Source organism: Mustela lutreola, chromosome 17, assembly GCF_030435805.1.
Source record: "Mustela lutreola isolate mMusLut2 chromosome 17, mMusLut2.pri, whole genome shotgun sequence".
Taxonomy (NCBI): Eukaryota; Metazoa; Chordata; class Mammalia; order Carnivora; family Mustelidae; genus Mustela; species Mustela lutreola.
Window position 1 is genome coordinate 6,897,725 of NC_081306.1, and position 21,671 is coordinate 6,919,395.

The 21,671-nt window shown below is 45.6% G+C and overlaps 1 long non-coding RNA gene across 9 annotated transcripts in view; it reads left to right on the top strand.

Moving 5' to 3' along the window:
- Positions 1 to 21,067, top strand: part of LOC131819943 (uncharacterized) — a 30,191-nt gene extending 9,124 nt beyond the window's left edge. For 6 of the 9 annotated variants that reach the window (XR_009349402.1, XR_009349401.1, XR_009349400.1 and 3 more), the window contains 8 exons: positions 1,771 to 1,900; positions 8,392 to 8,460; positions 9,363 to 9,484; positions 11,610 to 11,830; positions 13,807 to 13,883; positions 18,264 to 18,369; positions 19,221 to 19,297; positions 19,422 to 21,067. This is a non-coding gene — a long non-coding RNA (uncharacterized LOC131819943). Of the gene's footprint in view, positions 1 to 1,770; positions 1,901 to 8,391; positions 8,461 to 9,362; positions 9,485 to 11,609; positions 11,831 to 13,806; positions 13,884 to 15,850; positions 15,926 to 18,263; positions 18,370 to 19,220; positions 19,298 to 19,421 lie in introns of all 9 variants that reach the window. The other 3 variants (XR_009349407.1, XR_009349403.1, XR_009349408.1) reach the window with 3 other exon arrangements.
- The last annotated feature ends 604 nt before the right edge of the window (positions 21,068 to 21,671 follow it).

Genomic DNA, 21,671 nt, shown 5'->3' on the forward strand with positions numbered 1-21,671 from the left:
CGAGCGCACAAGTAGGCAGAGTGACAGGCAGAGGGAGAGGGAGAAGGAAGCCCCCCTCCAGAGCAGGGAGCCTGAAACAAGGCTGGATCCCAGGACCCTGGGATCATGACCTGAGCCAAAGGCAGAGCTACGCAGGTGCCCCTTTATATTGATTTGTAAGAATTTTTATATGTAGAGTGGTAGTCTTTGGCTTCTGTACTTGTTGTAGTTTTTTGTCCCAAACTCTTGCTTGTCTTTGAGTTTAGCTTGTACCATACATTTCATGATACATTTCATTCTGAATCTTTATGGTACCAGATTTGGCAGTCTGACTTCATCGCTTTGAGATAATGCTTTAAAGGACCTTTTTCAGCCAGTACTACATTTTACTTTAGCACTTTTATGGTTTTGGCTTCTATTGTTTAGACCATTTATCTAACCTTATTATTTTGTATAATATAAAGTAGCCCTTTTTGTCCCTACACCATCTAGCAATAGTCTATATCCCTCATGGATTTGAAACATAACTTAGATACCAAATTCTTACATATGCTTTAACATAGCCATGCATATATCCTTCCTCACTTCCAGTTGGACTTGCTGTTTTCATTTTGATGCCTACACGTTTTGACTTGCGATGTAGCTTAATTGTGAATTGATTGAGAGGTCCCATAGCTTGCTTCTCAGAGTAAAAATAGGTTTGTGCCAGGGAATAGCACCATTTTCTTAGTTCATTTGAGCAGCTGGACTCCAGGGAGGAAGAGAAGAAAGAGACACTGACAAAAGGCACATGTCTAAGTCTGTGAGAGCAATAGCGTTTCAGGAAGCCATACTGTGTAGACTTCAACATACATGTCATTGGCCAAAACTAGGCATGTGGCCCTACTCCTAGCTGCAGGAATGTGTGGGAGGGGAGAATTTCTCACAGGGAAGATTGGTACCTTGAACAAAATTGGGGTCCTCTTACTAAGGAACAGGGATAGGTGTATGTTGAAAGGGGAACTTGGAGGGTCAGCTGCATCTCTCATTGGTTTTTGTTTTTGTTTTTCTTTAGAATTTCCCTAGGTAGGGGTGCCTGGGTAACTTAGTCGGGTTGAGCATGTGAGTCTTGATCTCAGCTTAGGTCTCCATCTCAGGGTTGTGAGTTCAAGCCCCATGTTGCATTCCATGCTGGGCATGGAGCCTTCTTAAAAGAAAAAAAAAAAAAAAGAAAATAAGGATTTCCCCAGGTATTCCAAAGAGACAGAAGGGTGGGGAAGAAAGATACTGGAGATAGGTGAGCAGGGGAGAAGACATAATGTATAAAAGAAAATGCTCAGTCTTCATTGTTCAGTTTGATGAGCATTAAGAAATGTACACAGTTGGCTCTTGAACAACATGGGTTTGAATTGCATGAGTCCACTTATATGTGGATTTTTTTTTATAAATATAGCACAGTAATGCAAATGTATTTTTCTTCATGATTTTCTGTAGCATACTTTAGTGAAAGAATAAAATGTATAATACATATAGCATACAAAATACCTTTAATCAACTGTTTCTATTACCAGTAGTGCTTCTGGTCAACAGTAGGCAAGTAGTAGTAAAATTTGGGGGGAGATGAAATTTACATACAGATTTTTTACTACACGGGAATGGGTACCCCAACCACTGTGTTGTTGAAGGATCAATTGTGTATCTGTGTCCCAGCCCCAAACACAAGACATAAAATATATCTGAAGCTCCAGAAGTTACCCTCGTATCTCTTTGTACTTAGTCTCCTTACCCCCGCTGGTCATTTTCTGATTTCAGGATCTACGGAAGATTATATTTTCCCGGGCTTGAACAACGTGTGAATGGAATTTTGTCATATGCAATTCCTTTGTCTTCTTTCACTCAGCGTGTTCTTTGAGATTCATCCATGTTGTGTGCACTTCCAAAGGTAAACAAACCCTGATGGTTCAAGTGGAGAGGACAGATTTTAATCAGTAATAACTGTTGGAATCAGGAAAAGAGTCCTGCATGAATGAAACTCTGCCTTGATTTGTACAGAGGGCATTTTAAAGAGAATGAAGAAGTAAGGCCAGGGATGAGTAAAGTCAGGGTAGGAACAGATGACAAAAAGTAGAATACGTATTGGTCCATATGAAACCGCCTGTATTTGCTAACTGGGAGACAAGGGCCTGACTTTTCAGTAGATGCCTTGAGTTTCCTCAGGCAGGCACTAAGGGGGACCTGTGTTGCAGGGTTGGGACCTGGAGCTGTTAGAAACTATGTTAATGTTTATTGGAGTTGGTATATGATAAGCCAGGTTTGAGAAGAGGGCTCAGAGCAGTCTGGCTAGAGTTTGGTCAAGGAAAGAATCTTCATCAGTGTAAAGTAGTTTCCTCCTTTCTATGTAGTGTGTTTAAACCACGATTTGTTCATCTGTTCATCTGATGGTTAGACATTTTGTTGTATCCAAGTTTTTGGTCATTGTGAATAGGCTACAATAAACTTTCTTACAGAAGTCTTAAATTTCTCCTGAACTTGCTTAGTGGGATTGCTTAGTCACAGGGTGGGGACATATTGAAGTACTAGCCTAGTTTCCAAAGTGGTTGATCAGTTTACACTTCCCACCAGCAATATACTGACACTCAGTTGCTCAGCATCCTCGTTAACATTCTGTGTTGTCAGTGAGGGTGAAATAGCATCTCATTATGCTTTCACATTGCATTTCCCTGGTGACAAATGATCTGAGTTAGGCACCTTTTCATGTGTTTAGTGGGCATTCCTACATCTTTGGGCTCTGTCTGTTCATCTTTTGCCCATTGTTGTTGTCAGTGTTGTTTTTGGTTTTGACTTTTTGGAGTTATTATGTATTCTGGATAGGAATTCTTTGTCAGACAGATGCATGATAAATGTACATGGATAGGAGAATAAAAATTTAAAATATTTTACAGTAGCATCTAAGACATAAACTGGTTAGGTGGCTGGGTGGCTCGGTTGATGACTCATCTGACTTTTGATCTCAGCTCAGGTCTTGAACTCAGGGTTGTGAGTTCAGGCCCTGCTTTGGACTCTATATTGGGCTCCATGGTAGGTGTGGAGCCTGTTTAAAAAACAACAACAGCAACAAAAAGGCAAACTGGCTGGAAGTAAGTCTCATGATAGACATGAAACGCCTACAGAAAGCAAAACATTGTTGAGAGGAATTCAAGAAGAGTGAAATCAGTGGGAGATAGGCTTTATTTATGCATTGGAAGATATGACATCATTGAGATTTCTGTTTTCCATGATTTGATTCATGCAAACAATGCAATCCCAATCAAACTCCTAGCCATCTTTTTCCTCTTTTGTAGAAAAAATGAACAAATTGATGCCACATGTATATGGCAATGCCAAGGGTCTAGAATAGTCAAACAAGTTTTCAAAAGAATGCAGTTGAAGAACCCACACTACTTATTCCTGCTCAATTTCAAGACTTAACAGTGAAACGACAGTAATCAAACCCTTTGGTGTGAAGATAGATCAATGAAACAGAATAGAGTCTAAAAATAGACCAATCACAACAGGTACTGTTGATTGATTTTTGCCCAGAGTGTCAGTTCAGTGGGGAAAAGGAAGTCATTCAATTTTATTTTTTTAAAGATTGATTAAGTTATTTATTAATTAATTTATTTATTAGAAAAGAGAGAGAGAGAGAGAGATCATGAGCAGGGAGGAAGGGGAAAGGGAGAAGCAGACTCCCTGCTGAGCAGGATGCCCAATGTGGGGCTCTATTTCAGCACCCAGGGATCATGACCTAAGCTGAGGACCATGCCCAACAGGTGAACAAGCCAGGTGACCCAGGGGAGTCTTTGTAGTGAATAATACTGGATGAATTGGATACTGAAGTGGAAACAAAACAGACTTTGACCCCTACCTCATTCTTTACATACACACATAAATTTGGGAAGGATCATGACCCTAAATATAAAAGACTTAACCAATTTCTGTCACTCACCCTTTCCCTTTCATTCTGTTCAAATACATCTGAAGGGCGTTTTCATCAGCACAAACTCAAAATCAAAATAAAATTCTAAGCAATAGGAAGAACACTGACTAACTGACAGTGTTTCTTCTTTCTTTTTTTTTTTTTTTTTTTTTAAAATATTTTATTTATTTATTTGACAGACAGAGATCACAAGTAGGCAGAGAGGCAGGCAGAGAGAGAAGTGGAAGCAGGCTCCCCGCTGAGCAGAGAGCCCAATGTGGGGCTCGATCCCAGGACCCTGGGATCATGACCTGAGCCGAAAGCAGAGGCTTTAACCCACTGAGCCACCCAGGCGCCCCGTTTCTTCTTTCTTTTTTCAGTCTTATATTTGATGGTGTCTTAGAGTGAAATATGGCATATGGGTAGTGTAGAAAAATTTTAAAACAGAAAAATTAACACACACACACACACACACACTTACAGAGACCCCAGAAGTCTGAAGTTTCTCCTGTTTCTCTGCTGTTCTTCAGCCTCCCTGCCTACCTGCAGCTACTGGAACATTCCAAGGCACTTCCTGCCCAGAGCATTTCTATCAGCTGCTCATTCCATCCTTAGTGCCTTCTGCACAGCTTTCTCCAATTCTGTGGGAGTCCACGCAGCCCTCCCCTTTTCAGAGAGGCCTTCCCTTTGACCTTGTCTGATGCAGGTCCTTCATCCCCTGCTATTGTCCTTCATCTGGCATAAGCTCTTACTTTGTCTCTGTCTCTGTCTACCAATGCCTGAACTTTGCAGACACTCAAGAAGTATTATTTGTCTGGATCAATAGTGTCAAGCTGAGGGCGAATACAGAAGCTGCTCTGTGTCATCCAGGAGAGGGCAGTAGGAAGTCCAGGGAGGAGCTCCTAGAGGAAGGCAGCTTGGTCAGCTTTTTAGTAGGTAGAGCTGCTCAGCGGTGGAGCGAGTGCTTTCTTTGTAGGGCGTGCTCAGGCGGTGGCTTGGTGTTGTTGAAGGGTTCTTGCCCTGGATGTCAGGGTTGACCAGGTCATTGGGAAGGCCCCTTCCAACCAGACAGCCAGCCATGCTTGAGGACTAGTCTCCTCTCTGGTCTGTGGTTCTTTCTCAACTGCAGATGTGGCTCTAACCACTAGAGGGCACTAGATGATGCCTTTGAGGACAGTGCCCATCAAATCACCAACAGTGAGAACACAATTTTCTCTCTTTTAATTATTGAAATACAGTTTGATCTATACAATGTTATATCAATCTGAGGTGTGCAGCATTGCTTATTTGACAAGTCTGTACTTTATTCAGCACTCACCACGATTATGTGTATTCACTGTCACAGTACATTATTATGATATTATTGATGATATTCCTGAGGTACTTTTCATTTTTGTGAGTTATTTATATAAGTGGAAGTGTGTGCCTCTTAATCCCCATCACCAGTTTCGCTACCCCCCCTCCCCCACTACCCTCTGGCAGTCACCATTCTGTGTTGAAGAGTCTGTTTGGTTTTGTTGGTTTGGAGAACAAACTTCTCAGGGCATTTACACCCCAAACACAGACTTCAACAACAGCTTCACAAAACAGTCTTTAACTCTTATAGTATGTAATGGATGCTGATATTTTCTGTTTAACTCTTACCATCTGCATTTTCTGAGCCAGGGATTTGCAGACTATTACATTGGTTTTGTGAACGTGTATGGGTCACAATTCATTGTTTGAAAAGCACTGTTTTAGACAATGGAGTGTGTTCACCCTTGTAAAAGTCTGTGGGTCAGTTTTCCTTGACAGTCTGGGCTTGTGGGTAATTGTGTCCCTTAGTGCGTACTTAGTGTGTTTCTGTGCTGAGTTGCTGCCTTGAGTAGCCAAAGGTATTTGCTTCCTTACGGGTGTCTGCTGAGGTGGGCACATGGCCATCTGTGGGAGACTGGTGGGGACAGGTACAGGATTAGCACAGACCATAGTCAGGACAGCAGTAAGCCTTGTCAGTGGATATGAAGAGAACATATGTTATCTGTCTGAGATGGATATCTGAGAACTTAGAACCTAGCTGGGTGAAAACACACACACACACACACACACAGACACACACACAGACACACACACAGTCGCGTGTGCCCTACCCTTTTCAATTTACTGATCAGGCAAATGGGAATGAGGTAACGTACTCAGGTTAGCACTTAGGATGTTTCATGGTAAAATAACAGAAGACCAATTCCATTTGATTGATTTATTACTTTTTTTTTAAAGATTTATTTGAGCGAGAGAGAATGAGGGGGGAAGGGCAGAGGGAGAGAGAATCCTGAAGCAGACTCCCCATTGAAGATGAAGTCTGATGCCGGACTGAATGCCAGAACCCAGAGATCGTGACCTGAGTTGAAACCAAGAGCTGGCTGCGCTACCCCGTTTGGTTTAAATGGTAAAGATGTTTATTAATTCCCAAGATAGCCATTGAAGGGCAAGGGCCAAAATGGCTTCACATGGCCTTAGGGATCCAGGCTTTTTCTGTTACTTCTTGTTTCCTTAAGGCTGGTTCCTTATGATTGGCAGAAGACCTTCACTGGTAATCTGGGCTTCAGCTCCTGGTTTAGAAAACTAAAACTTTGGTTCCTTGTAATATAGACCGGGGAGAGCTTAGGCTACCATAGCATTTTCTAGGTTGTGAAGACCAGAGTTCAGGCTACTGCACTATTGTTGTAGCTGTTGTGTTTATCGGTTCCTAGTTTTCCCATTATGACCTGCCTGAGGGATGTGGAAGGACTGGTACCTAATACAGAGCTGGGGGAAAGGCTTAGGTAGTCTTTTGTGAGTTTTAGGAAACAATCTCGGATCTCCCTTCCTACAAACACAGAACTTGTGGTCAAGCAGAGTTGTCTGACTGGCTCTTGCCAGTGAGTTTGCTGAGGGAATAAATGGTGGGAGGTCTTCTAGGTGAGGTATGAGGTGAGGTGCTGTGCTCTGTAGGGCCCTGGAAAGGGAGTTAGGCACATGAGCAAAGAGAGAGAAGAAATGGTCGCCGGGGAAGGGAGGCTGGTGATGAGGGGCCATGTATGTGAGCACCAAGACGGATGGCTGAGTCTGCTGAGATTTGTAATGGAGCATGAATCTGCCTCTGTTGGCTGTTGGAGGTAGCTGATGGTCCTCTTTGACCTGGTTCCTGAGAACTGGGTCAGAACCTACTGACCTCGCCTTGCCTGCCTCCTTTCTTCCCTTTTAGGTCTGCAGTAAGCCTTGGCTACTGGCTTGACCCTTCCATTCAGCATTTTGTAAGACCGTCTAAGGAGAGGAAAGCCCCCAGAATTAATAGAGACAAGTGACTCCCTCCCTCCCAATGTCCCCTCATCAGACCAGAGGCCCGAGGTTTTAGGGATTCCTTCTTCAAAAGAGAGTGTTCACTCTCTCCAGTGGCGTATGAAAGTGCTCATTTCCCAACATCCTCACCAGCACAGGAACCTTTTCATTGTGGTTAATCTGGAAAATGGTATCTTACAGTAAATTTGTTTTATTTTATTCCTCTTATTTTGGGGCTGAAGTTAAGGATCATTTTATATGTTTAAGAGCCATTTGTGCTATCTTTTACTGTGAACTGTCTAAGTAAGGAATCACCTTTTTGGCCTTATTAAAGTGATAGTAGCACTATTAGTCTCTGCAAGTCCTTTCTATCAAGGCAGTGAAAAGATTTGAGACAGGATTTGAGATTGCAATTGATTCATCTCAATCTCAATCAGATTGAGAAATTAGCCAAATGATCCCAGTCCTTGAGCATGCAGAGAATCCTGGCCCTAAAGATGGAGCTTGTGGGTAGATTCTGTAAGAAATGCAAAGAACGTTTAAAGTGGTGGTCCCTGACTATAAGGACATGGATCTTACCTTGAGCTGAGGGTGAACCCAGGCTTTAGGAAGATGGGGCCAGGCCTACCTAAGAGGACTGAAGCCTCCCTCCTGGGCGCCTGAGGCAGCTTTCCTAACCAGAGGCAGGGACCCACCTTGGAGCCCTGGGGAGCTGGGTGCCCCAGGCAGCATGTCAGCGGCCTGCCTGCCTTCTTCCTCTGCCTGGGCTGGCATGTCCTGGCTGCAGCACACAAAGAAAGGGCTTCCCAAATAGGGTGTGGTGAGCATCTTTAAAGTTTTTGTTTCAATATCCAGTCTGTTGTGGACGATATTCTATAACATAAAATAAAAATGATTTCCTAGAAACATAAAATGCAAGATAAACTGTAAAGTACAATCTCAAATTATGTATTAGGAGAATCAATAGACCTAGAACTCTTATATCACATTGCAGTAAGTGTCTAAATGCTACTCAAATTTCATTCTTAAGATAGTTATGCTTTAAGCAACAGGACTTTAGAACATGGATTTTATCTTCCTTTTCCACTCTTTTATTTCCCATCTTCTTTACACAAGCTCCCCACCCTGGAGCTGAATAAGTCAATTTTGGGGGCAATGTTTGCTCATGCCTTTCTCTCCCACAGACGGTCTGTGAGGTCATTTTATAAGCATAGAGGCTTTTACCTACGCAGGATGAAGATGAAGGGACTATGGTAAGAAATACGGCTTTATTTTTTTTTATTTCATTTTGCTTGGCCATTTATCTACAAACGGTCTACAAATAGTCTGACTGCAAAATATTATTTTGTCATGATCTCGCATTTTGAGGTTTAGCTGAGTCCTATGTAGTTTGTACCTGGCCTCGAAAAAGCATATTTCAAAGAGGAACATTAGATCTGATGTTTTGATGTAAAACACTTGTCTTTCCTACGTACAATCATGGGATATTTTATTTTAATTTTTAAAGATTTTATTTATTTATTTATTTATTGAGAGGGAGAGCATGACTGGAAGGGCCAGAGGCCCACATTGGAGCAGGGAGCCCAATGTGGGCCTTGATCCCAGGACCTGAGATCCTGACCTGAGCCAAAGGCAGACTCTTTTTTTTTTTTTTTTTTTTTTAAAGGTTTTATTTGTTTATTTGACAGACAGAGATCACAAGTAGGCAGAGAGGCAGGCAGAGAGAGAGAGGGAAGCAGGCTCCCTGCTGAGCAGAGAGCCCGATGCGGGACTCGATCCCAGGACCCTGAGATCATGACCTGAGCCGAAGGCAGCGGCTTAACCCACTGAGCCACCCAGGCGCCCCAAAGGCAGACTCTTAACTGACTGAGCCATCCAGGTGCTGCAAGGGACATTTTATTTCTATGATCTTTAATTCCACCATTAAATCATTAAATAGATTGTACTTACTGTGGTTTTAGCAGCTTTAAATTTAAGAATACAAAAAAAGAAGGTAGGGAATATGAAAGTTGATTTCTTCCATAAGTCCACAGATAAATCACTGACCCGAATGAAAAGTAGCAGAATCCTCATTTGCTCTTCTGCTGGGGCGGACTCTGCAGGGATGCTTTCCGACCTCACTGAGGGATAGCTTGTCTCTGTGTCTCTCTCTCAGGATATTTTGGTCAAGTCCATGTCATCAGTCAGCTGATAAAGGCATTTATACAGGAAACAGAATGTCATTGTCAAATTCTAAATCTTGGGACTACAATGGAGACCACCTTCTGGAGATTAAAGGTAAATGAACATTCGCCCTCTTCTTTCCCGAATTGTTTCATTTGTGAAGGTGCCTGTCTAGTTCAACATGTTAAAAATATATTCAGAAGGAATACAGTGACTGCCTTCTCATGCCCCTGTCCCCAGCTGCTTGCATCTGCTGCCACCGTCAGCCACGTACTTGATGTCACTGGTGCCCTGGTGAAGGATGGGTGCTTGGCTTCTCCTCCTTTGCTGTTACAAACAGGGCTTTTGACAAAAACCCTTGTAGACGTGTCCTCTGCATGTGTGAAAGACCCTGCCAGTGGGATTGTGAGCCCCAGAGCCCCTGTGCCTGTTGTATTGACAATCGCAAAGATTTTATTGTCATCATGACATTGTCTTCAGTATAGTTTAGAGATGTGCAAGTCTGGGTGATAATGATATGACACAGAGGCCTTTCATAGCTATTCCCTAATTTGATCCCTCACCTGCTCTGTTAACGAACAAGCACAGGTATAACTACGCTCACTCACAGGAAACGAGATGGGTCCGGTTAGTGGCAGAACCAGGAGTGAATAGACTGTAGGTCCCGCAAGTTCAGGTTGCTTCCCTGTTCTCTGTTCAGAGCCTTGTGCTTGCTCAGGGGGGTCTTTGTTGTCTATCAGTCGGTGGTGCATCTCAACCTCAGTGACCATGGTGTGGTGGAAGGAGCTGGAGCAGAATGCAGGTGCAGAACGTGTGCATGTGAGCAGAAGCCACTGGAGGAATGCCTCCTCTCAGCCCCACACCCTTTCAACTTGGTCCCGAGGTTTGGTTTCTCCTTCATGTCATATAGTTGAGTCGACAAGGAATAAATCTGACATTTTAACTTCTTTTTTAAAAAGTTTTATTTATTTATTTGACAGAGATCAGAAGTAGGCAGAGAGGCAGGCAGGGAGAGGAGGAAGCAGGCTCCCTGCTGAGCAGAGAGCCTGACTCGGGGCTCGATCCCAGAACCCTGGGATCATGACCTGAGACAAGGCAGAGGCTTTAACCCACCGTGCCACCCAGGTGCCCCCTGACATTTTAATTTCTGGTCCAGGTACACTGAGACTTAGGTACCCCTTCCAAGAAAAAAGGTAATCTGCCAGTAGTAAGGAAGGCAAATACCAAAGGGTTTTTTAAAAACTCTAGTAGCCTTGAAAAAAAAAAAGAATGCCTGTTTGGACTTTGGAGCCCAGGCTGAAAGGGCCAAATTTCACCTACCCACCGGTCTTTGTAAATAAAGTTTTATTGCAACACAGCCATTCCCATTTATGTAAGTCTTCTCTATGGCTGCTTTACCAGCATGACGGCAGAGTTGAATAGTTTGAGGAGTTGCTGTCTGGCCTGCAAAGGCTAAAATACTTTCTGGTCATTTGCAGCAAGTTTGCTAATCCCCGAATTGAGAGATCTGTGCTTCTAGACAGTGTGGAGAAAATTTTGTCTGCCAGTCTCATGGTCTCATGCACCTTCCACCCTGTATGGTCCCTGGGCTGTACCAGCAGAGGCTTAGCAGCGGGTCACAGGCTTTCTACTTCCACCACGGTGGGAGATCATTCTGTATGATCTCAGGCCCAAGACTGTGGGAACAGTTGAAGGCTCCTGCCTCTGGCAGTGGGCAAAAGTAGGGCCCAGGAGAGCCAGTACCATCACAGATAAAGAGTCATGGGGTAGTGAACCCATTTAAGGGACTTTGGCTTCTCTGTATCTCCTAAATTCTATTTCCACACAACCCTAGGATCAAGGATGCAGGGGAAGGGTGTCACCTTGGGCAGCCTGTGCTGCGGTCAGCCCTGTGGGATCCTCTTTGAATCCGAAGGCTGTCCTTCCTCACAGCTGTCCCTGGCTGCTGTCCTGGAGCAAGGCCCCGTCCTGGGTGTCCTCCACACCTCCTGTGACATGCCAGCTCCTGATGAATGGTATCAGACAGGCTTAGGAATCCCAGAATCAAAAGTGGAAGTGTCACATGCTGCAGCTGCTTTGCTCCTTTGCCAAAGCCCAGAAAGAAGATGTCTGTTCCTTAGAGGCTCCAGGTGTGCCTCTGGATAGCTTTCCCTCCACAGTGACCCCTTATTCAGAATTCTTCTGAGGGTCAGGTATCTGATGCCTGGGAAACTCTTTTTTTTTTTTTTTTTTTTTTAAGATGTATTCATTTATTTGAGAGAGAGGGAGGCGGAATGAGCGAGGAGGGGCAGAAGCAAAAGGATTCAGAGAATCCGGAAGCAGACTCCCCACTGAGCACTGAACCCAACTCATGACTGGATCCCACAACCCTGAGATCATGACCTGAACCGAAATCAAGAGTTTGCCACTCACTTGACTGAGCCCACCCAGACATCCCAAGGGAAAGCTCCTTATAATAAGGTAAGAAGTCCAACACAAGGTATAGTAGTGTATGCTGTCTTTAATTTGCTTGCAATCGTTCTCATTGTCTTGGAATTTTAGACTCTCCTTAACCTTTCCTATCGTGGGAGTAACATTCTGGAAGGGTGTTATGGGGTATCCTAGCAGAAGTTACGTCCTCATCTGCTCCAAACATTTCCTCCCAGTTGCCTCAGGTGGCTCAACCATCACTGCATTCTGCACCAAACCAGGCATGCGTGGCAGCTGTGAGTGTGAACGGTGGGGATGGCCCGGCCTGTGTCTTCTGATACGCCAGGAAGTGGTCTTGTTCTCTGCCCTCCTGTCTCCCTGCCTCTCCCGCAAACCAGACCCCCTGAGATTTTCCACATGGGTGGGCAGTAGCTGGACTTACAGTTCTTACACTTGCCCTTTGGGATCCCCTCCTATAAGGAAACGTTTCCTCGTGATTTCTGTCCCCATCATGCTGATCCCGGGGTGGGCGACCTCCCAGTCTCTGCTTCCCGTCGCGGGTAACTGTCTGCATTTACGGTGCTCTTGCTGTGCAGCGGCTCACGTCAGAAACGGGGGTGTCCTCCCAGGCTGCAGTAGCGACACCGTGACCAGACTCTGGACGCCAGCACCTGGCTTTGCTTTCGTCTTTTCCCCTTGAGCAAACTGGCTCTGTATTTCTGGAATAGAAGTACGGGTGGACACGGGTGTTCAGAGAATACATGGGGGGGTGCTGCCGAACAAGTCAGCAGGTGCGGAGCACCTTGTTTCTTGCTAGGCCATAGGGTCGTGAGGAGCTGCTGCAGGTGATACACAGGGTGTGGTTGGAAGAGGCCAGAAAGGGGTGTCTCTGCAGCTGGGGGTTGAGGAGAGGATGCGTTCAAGAATAGTCATCAGTGCTGAGTGGACATGACAGACATGGAGAGAACGTGCTAGGATGGCCAGGGGGTGACCAGACTGCAACACAGATGGAGCTGGGCTGTGAGTGTGTGTGTCTGTGTCTCTGTGTGGGTGTGTGTACCTCCGTGTGTGTTTCTGTGTATCTTTGCATATGTATCTCTGTGTCTTTGTGTCTGTGGGTCTACATATGTTTGTGCGTGGGGCTCTGTGTCTCTGTGTAGATGCGTTTCTTTGACTCAGTGTTTGTGTTTGTGTGTTTCTATTTGTGTGTGTGGCTTTCACACTTTCCTTACTGCGACCCACAGTAGAAATAAATATATGGCCCAGGCCAACCCCACATCTGTGTGCACGTATCAATATATCATAAAGGCCCACCCTTACTCTGGCAGGTCCTGCTGTGAGTGCTGCTGGAGTATTTATTTCTACAGGACTCCTCACAGCCCTGTGAGGTGCTGTCCCTTTCTCTACTGTGTGGATGGGGAAAGCTTGGCCCAGGGAGTTGAGTGACTTCCCAGCACCTCTAGCAGACAAGTGGCTGACCTGGGATCTGAACCCCATTCCCCGGCTCCAGAGTGCCTGCCCTTTCCCCCACCACACTCTCCTCTCACAGGAAAAAGTAAATGTAGCACAAACAGTGCTTGCCCTCACCGTGGCGGGTGCTTTGTGATATTTGCTGTTGTATCCTGTTTGATCCCCCACTTGCTGGCCTCACCCCCACATTGGTTTCCTGAACCTCCCTGATCTGTCTCCGTCTGCTTTTTTGCAAAGTCCGTTAGGTCCTACTTCCCCAGGGCCTCTCAGTGCCTCCCTGTCTCCATGCCAGTGGCGGCTCCCCCAGTTCCGGCTCCCCATGACTTCCTCCCTGGACCTTCTTCCTGGACGGCTGTGAGCACCTCCTAACTTTCATCCTCCGTCCGTTCTCCACACGGAGACTGAAGTCACCTGAAACATGCATTTTTCACCATATCGTTCCTGATTTGGGCCCTGAAATACTCTGTTGCTGTTTGAGGCTTAGTACTCGGTGCATGAAGAGGGTCAGTGTATGAGGGGATATAGAATTAGGAAACTTACTGCGTATTTTTCCTCAGGATGAAGATCTTCTCCCAAGAAAATATTTTGAGGTTGACTTTCCGGTCATAGTCACGAGAAAGCTACACAGCATCAAGTAAGTGTGGCTTGGGCCAGACAACAGAGCTCGGTAGATTCAGAGGCAGCGGTTAGTAGGGGGCCGGTCTGCATGCTGGGGACCTCACTTTAGGGGGCTCTTCTCTTGGACCCCCTCCCCACTTTCTTGCTGGCCCTGGCATCCTCAATCCAGCCTGTGGAACAGTCTTCCAAATGCAGTACGCCCTCCGTCCTGACAGTTCCGTCCGTGAGCATCGTTTGTCTGAACCTTGAAAAGAAATGACCTACAGGACTTTGATCATCTGAATTGTTCTGTGTGTTTTGTCTCCTTCCTTATCTCCAGGGGATAGAGAGGTGCCCGGCCCAGAAGGGACGCGTAGTAAATATTGTTCGAGTGAATGACAAGGAGGCTAAACTTGGGCATTTACTGCATGTGAGATATTCCGGGTGCCACCTTGAGGTCAGGTTTTAAGAAATTTGCAGAGTTGTCGAGGACGAGTTTGTGAATCTCTGCTGGGAGCTGTTGTAGCACCATGTGAAATGCTTCACTTGGATCATCTCATTCAGTGCTCAGAGTAGACTCATGAATTCCAGTGGGGAAACCCAGGCTCAAAGCAGTGAAGGGGATTTCCATCAGGGCACCTGTGGGAGAAGGGGTGGAGCTGAGATTTAAACCATGGCCTCGGGATGCCTGGGTGGCTCAGTTGGTTAAGCAGCTGCCTTTGGCTCAGGTCATGATCCCAGTATCCTGGGATCGAGTCCCACATCGGGCTCCTAGCTCAGCGGGGAGCCTGCTTCTCCCTCTGCCTCTGCCTGCCATTCTGTCTTCCTGTGCTCGCTATCTCCCCCCCCCTCTCTCTCTGATAAATAAAAAAAAAAAAAAAAAACAAAAATTTAAACCATGGCCTCAAGCTAAGGTCAGTGTTTCCTAGTGGTTCTAACCTGTGCTCTCTTCTCTCTTTATAAATGAGTCATTTAAATAAAATGCCAAGTCTTATATTTTTAAAAAAAGATTTTATTTATTTATTTGACAGGAGAGAGATCACAAGTAGGCAGAGAGGCAGGCGGGGTAGGGGGGCGGGAAGCAGGCTTCCCGCTGAGCAGAGAGCCAGATGTGGAGCCCAATCCCAGGACCCCGAGATCAGGACCCGAGTTGAAGGCAGAAGCCTAACCCAATGAGCCACCCAGGCGCCACACTGAATTTTAAAAAATTCTTAGTTAACATAAAACTTTCCAGCGTTTCCTTCAAAGATGTCTAATTCTCAACATCTGTAAAGAATTTTCTAGTATGAGGCTATTCTACTATATCCTATAAAAACCGGTTTTCACCATTTCCAAATAGAAGATTCTGTTACAGTAAATACGCCTTTTAGTTGCCGCCTGGCATCTGAGACTGTATTGGCAGAGGAGGATCTAGCTTGGTAGAACCCCGAGTGAAATAAGAGTAAGTGGGCTCTCGCTTAAGCCCAGAGGTGGCTTCTAGGCTGGAAAAGGCATTGGCCTTTGTGTGTGGTTGTTGTGATAGAGGATTCGGGTGTCTCAGGTCTGATTTTTTGCATATCCTGGAGGAGAGGACTCCTCACATAAATGTTAGTGACTTCAGGTCTGTGTAGGAGTCGGTTTTCCAGATAACTGTGAGCAGTAAGCACTGGGTTATACATTTTGTTGGAGAAGAGGCAGGAAACTAGAGACGACTTGGAAAACACTGGAACATAAGGCAAATTCTTGCTGACCCTTCTTGAGCAATTTCTGAGTCTTCAGTATTTCATGATGAGATTGAGAGTGGACATCCGATTTTGAGTGTCCTGCTTAGTGACCTCCCCCTGAGCCCTGATCCGTCAAAGTGTGACTGCGTATGCCGAGGGCCGGATGTCACGGAGCCTTGTTCAGTGAGCGGCCCTTGCTTTGACAGGAGCAGGATGTGTTTGCTGTTTCTGGGGAGGGTATTTACAGTTTTGCTGAAACTGAGCTCCTTGCCTCATTTCTGTCTTTCCTATCTTCCCACAGAGTCAAGCCTTTTTATCACAACCCATCATAGAATTACATTCAGAGGACCCACTTACCCTGCACCTACGTGTTACAGTATGGGCTATGGAACTCTCTTTGCTTTCTTTCCCTTTCTCCTTTGAAAAGGGTGTGTGTGTGTGTGTGTGTGTGAGTCTGAGCCTGCATATGTGCGCCCATGATGTCACATGGCATATACTTCTGTGATATGTTTACACTGCATCGCATTTACTGTGAAGGAATTTAAAACACCTGTGCATAGGTCCTCATTCTTAAATCTTTACAAAATGTGTTTCATTGATTTCCAAAAGATGCAAAAGTAGATTTTCCTGAAAATCTCTGTTCCCAGCTTTCCTTGGGAACATCCATTCCGGCAGCATCAGACCCTCAGTCCCATCCCCACTGCTCCCCACTGCCTGTACCTGACCTGCGCTGCTGATTATGTCACCTCCTCGGCCCATCTGCTTGGGTTTTCACCCTCACGTTTTAATTATGAGTGTTGTCAGCAACACTCTGCTCACCTCTAAGCTTTCTGAACCCAGGGGAACCTCTTCCAGAATATTCCATTGTTTTCAGTCTGTGTCTGATGGAGTAGTTCAAGGGACTTCTTAATAATTGCTGTCAAGAGACATGCCCAGAGAGGATGTCCTTTGTGGTTGGTGGACACAGATGACACAGGAAACATCAGACAACCAGACAGGCCTCTATGCAACCACAGTGCCATACTCGTGCTCCTAGTGAAGAAACTCCCCCAGAAAAGAACATCTCCCCCATCCTTTGTTTCCCTCCTATGAACTGTAAGTAGATCCTCTGCAGGCTTTGCCATTTCCTGGCCTAGCTGTTTTCTCCACACTGTGGCTGTCACAGTTCTTTGCATATTGGGTGAATACTTGGATCAGGATGGTTACTGATTATAAAAGAGCTACCACTTTGCATTAACTTTGATCCATCAGTGCAGGAATGTATGAAGTAGAAAGTAAACACGCTCCATAATCTGCCCCCCCATGAAGAAAAGCAGCATTCAGTGTTTTCTCCTGTGGATGAACAGCACACCTAGAGACGCATAAATATCACACATTAGAAAACACACATAGAAGGATAATCCAATACCTGGCATGTACAGGTTTCCATAAATTTTTGATGAGAGACTATATATACACAATGAATGAATACATAGGTTGTAGTTCAGTATATATCTATTGAATGAGTGAATCTATATTTCTCAAAATCAGTAAATTCAGGTGTCCTTTTAATAAAGTGAATCATTTATACGTCCTGCTCTGTAGCTAGCTCGCTCTTTCTGCAACCTAGCGACCTGTGATTATCTTTGTGTCATCATATCTAGGTCTGCCTCCTCATTTCTGATGGCTTTCTAGTTCTCCTTGGCATGGAAATTCCATTTTACTTAATGTATTCAGTACCCATGGTCCTTTAGATAGCTGCGTGTTTTATGGTGTTCTCTTAAGCAGTGTTGTAGAAAGCAGAGGTACACGTTCGTATGTGCAGGAACTGCTGGCTCAAGGAATTGTTCCTTGTGAATTCCAATAGGTACTGCCAAACCTGAGACCCTCTTTACCGATTTGTATTTTCACGAGAGGAGATGAGGGTTCCCTTTCTGTACACCCTAACACTGGCTGTTTTCATTTAAAAAATTCTGCCAAACTGCCAAACCTTCTAATTTAACATGTTTTAAAGAACTTTGTGCTAATGAGATGGAGTATCCTTCCTTCCTTTTACTGGCCTGCTGGATTTCTTTGTAAAGGTCCATTGGAAATGTTGCAGTTTCATTTTCTTTTCAATTGCTGGGAATCCTTTAGAACATAAAGATAAATATATATATATACACACACACACACATATATATATATATATATATGTAAATTTTTTTTTTTCGGCATAACAGTATTCATTATTTTTTCACCACACCCAGTGCTCCATGCAATCCGTGCCCTCTATAATACCCACCACCTGGTACCCCAACCTCCCACCCACCCGCCAATTCAAATCCCTCAGATTGTTTTTTAGAGTCCATAGTCTCTCATGGTTCACCGCCCCTTCCAATTTCCCCCAACTCCCTTCTCCTCTCTAACTCCCCATGTCCTCCATGCTATTTGTTATGCTCCACAAATAAGTGAAACCATATGATAATTGACTCTCTCTGCTTGACTGATTTCAGTCAGCATAATCTCTTCCAGTCCCGTCCATGTTGCTACAAAAGTTGGGTATTCATCCTTTCTGATGGAGGCATAATACTCCCTAGTGTATATGGACCACATCTTCCTTATCCATTTGTCCGTTGAAGGGCATCTTGGTTCTTTATTTTTTGATCAAAGTCCCTCATGAGACTTTTTGGGCAGATTTTTTTTCTTCGTGTTTGTTTGCTTGCTTTTGAACTGTGGGTTTGTATCTTCTTTAGGCACATTTTCTGGTCCTGCACCTTAGAGTTTCTGATTTTGCCATCATAGTGTCCAGAGCTCACAACCAAGGAAGAATTCTTGAGCTGTCTCTGGTGCCGCAAAAAGGTGATTTTATTAAAAATCGCAGACAAGTCCTGTAGGCAAAAATGCTGCCATGGAGTCATGAGGAGTGACCTATTCTATACTTTTAAGTTTGAGGGGTTTGAGGATAGTGTACGTCTCCAAGGAATTCTGGTAGGAAGGTTTCCAGAACCATGAGGGGCTAGCTGTTGTTGGCAAAAAGTCATTTATTACAGTCTAGTAAAGTCTTAGTCATGAGACCCTTCAGGCCTAGGTCAGTGGGCCTTATGCTTGAAAGATGATTGCCAACATGTATCTTGGGGGCTAGAGAAAAAGGAAATTTCCAAAGTAAGTTTTATATGTTAAAGTGGGCTTCCAGGATCCTGGGAGGGGGATTTGGGCTAGGATTGCCTTTTGCCCTTCACAGGCTGTCAACACAGAGGCAGTTGAGTCCCTAGAGGAATGCCCCTTGCCTGTTTCAAGCAGTTGTCAGTGGGCTGCAGGTAGTAAGGACATTTCATAATTGCTCTTCAGCCTTTGTTTCCACATCACATTTCACCTCAGTGAGGAAAAATACTGTTGTGTGGAAAGCACAGGCAGTGGTGTAGTGTGATACCACTTCGGGGGACATTGAGGGCCAGGTGTGTTTTCTGTGGGCAGGCCCATGGGAGCACGCACTCAGGGCCCATCTGGGATAGCCACCAAGGCAGGGGGAGAAGGGGAAGAGCCCCAGCTGGGGTGTGGGAAGTCGTGGGGATGAGCTGCTGGGACCAGGACCAGTGGCCAGAGCCGGTCTGCTGAAGGGCCCCAGTCTCAGCCTTTCCTAGCCACCTGGCCTGCAGCAGCTGGGCCCCAGGTGAGCGTTGCCTACAACTGCCTATTACTTTTGATTCTAGACCTCCCTCGGTCAGGAGTCCTGGGATACTTGGCGGGGTATTCCGACCGTGCAGAATGCTTTTCCATAGCAGACCAGGTCAGTTTTATGACCCACAGTGTTCTCCTGGGTTGGTGGCCAGGGATCTGGCCTAGGCCATTCCCTGGGGGCGGCGGTGGGGGGTGGATGGCAGTGGGACTTCCTTCATGGGCCACACCTTCAGTTTCTCCAGAGATGTGCTGGACTTTGCTGATGATGTCATCTGGGTACAGCAAAAATCAACAGACCCTCCAAACACGATCCTAACACTGAAGGCGGAAGTGACACAGTGGAAGAACTTGTCCCAGTCTTCATCGCAGGGACTGAAGAGCTCAGACTCAGCTGAAGTCTGGAAACTGAAGAACACCGTCAGGGACAGAACAGCATCGGGTGAGGGAGATGGATGACCACATCAGCTTGGAGTGGCGGGATTACAGAATATCCCTCAGGAGCCTCCCCAGGAAAAGAGTTTGGATGTTGGGAGCATAATCGCCACACCCTCCATCGCTCGGTAGTCGCCTCAGCCTCTGCTGGCATCGAGCAATAAAGAAACACAGACAAAGGTCAGTGCAGAGTCCCCATTGACTCTATCCAGTTTTCATTTTCTCATACTTGGGCTCACCTCGTCAGGGCGGTATGGTAAGAACTAGATTTACCCTTGATTTGACAATCTTTATGGAGTTTCTACCCAAGGCTCCACAGCAGGCACTGGAGAAAGATGACAAGAGCTCTCTCGAGGCCTTCCATTTACTGGAGAACAAGAGCAAGTAAATAGGCCACTAGAAAACCGGGTGCTGTGTGGAGTTATGAAATTTCCCAGGATGGGTCCTCTAGTCTTTGTTGGAGCATCAGTAGCATCAGTGAAGGGCTTTTAGAAGAAGAGACCTTTGCCTGGAGAGCAGAAAAATGAGTAGGTGGCAGCTACAGGGCTGGTGTGGTGAAAGGAGGTCCGGAATATTCCAGGGAGGAGTGAACAGGTAGGAATCCTTGGCCTGCTCTGGAATCTAAAAGCAGGGCATCTATGGCTGAAATGGAAGTGTGAAGAGAGAAGCTGTTGCAGAGGAGGTTGGGCCAAGGAGAGCCTGACCATCTTGGGAGCTTGAAAGGGCTCAGAACGGGTGTGCCTGGGAGGCTCAGTTGGTTCAGCGTCTGCCTCCAGCTCAGATCATGATCCTAGGGTCCTGGGAGAGGGGCCCGAGGTCAAGCTGCCTGCTCGGTGGGAAGCCTGCATCCTCCTCTCCCAGAGCTTGTGTTCTCGCTCTGTCAAATAAAGAAAATGAATAAAAGCCTCAGAATTTTGTGCCAAAAGAGCAAACACCCATTTCCTGATATGGTGTATAAATAGGCCAGAACGACAATGTGACAAATCTGTCTTGACCCTCACCGAATATTGATTTCACAAGACATGTTACTAAGACTCCCAAGGAATTATCTTAGAATTCATTTACATATTCTTCATTGAAACATTAGCCCCCACACCTGATGAGGGAGCAGAAGGGTAGTTGAGGTCAAGGCAGAAGCTGACACCCTGCACTCACCCGTCCCCACGCCTCAGTGGGACCTGTGTGACCTTCGTCCAGGAAACTTCCAACCATCTTCATGTTCATTCCTTGCTGGAAGGTAAAACCACCTCACTTGGCCATGGCAAGGTCTCCAGTATCATGTAGGTCCTCTTTAGCATAGGAAAGTGCTTTTGAAACCCTTCCCTTCCCTTTCCTCACCTCCCCCAACTTCCAAGTGTGTATCAGTTGCCCCCACAACCCTGATGCAGCTATTTCTGCCCACGGATCCTGTCCCTGTGCTTTAATAAAACCACTATTTTGCACCAAAGAGGTCTCAAGAATTCTTTCTCGTCATCGGCTCTGGACCTCACCCTGCCAAATGTTACTTACATTCCAAAACTCTATCACTGCTCCCCTGTCTACCTGCCACTTGGCATTACTTCTATCATTTCCCACAAATGATGGAAAAGTAGGCACCGGTAGGCTTTAGGGGACAGGCTTCAACTCTGGAAACAGAATCAGTGCACACTAAGATCATAGTGTGGGGTAGCAACCAAATTAAAAAACAAAACAAAGCCACTAAGCAAAAAGTTCTGGGGGAGGGACCCCCCCCAACCCTCAAAAGCAAAAAAGTTAGAAAACGGGAGGGGAAGAAAAAGCATTTTGGTACACACACACCAAAAGAACTGTCACACATGCTTTGGCCAAACCACACTCCCCCTTTGACCCAAGTGTTGGGGCAGGGGGAGCAAAAGCTGCGGAAAACTCACACTTTGCTATCTCATTCAGAATAAACAGTCAGTAGGCCCAGTACAGCCAACAGCCCTAAAAGACCTTGAAAGCTGTGCCCCAGATAACTGGGCACATGACCATCACCTCCAGGAGCTCTCAAAACCATCAGTTGTTTTCTTTCCAACAGCCAGTCTACAAAC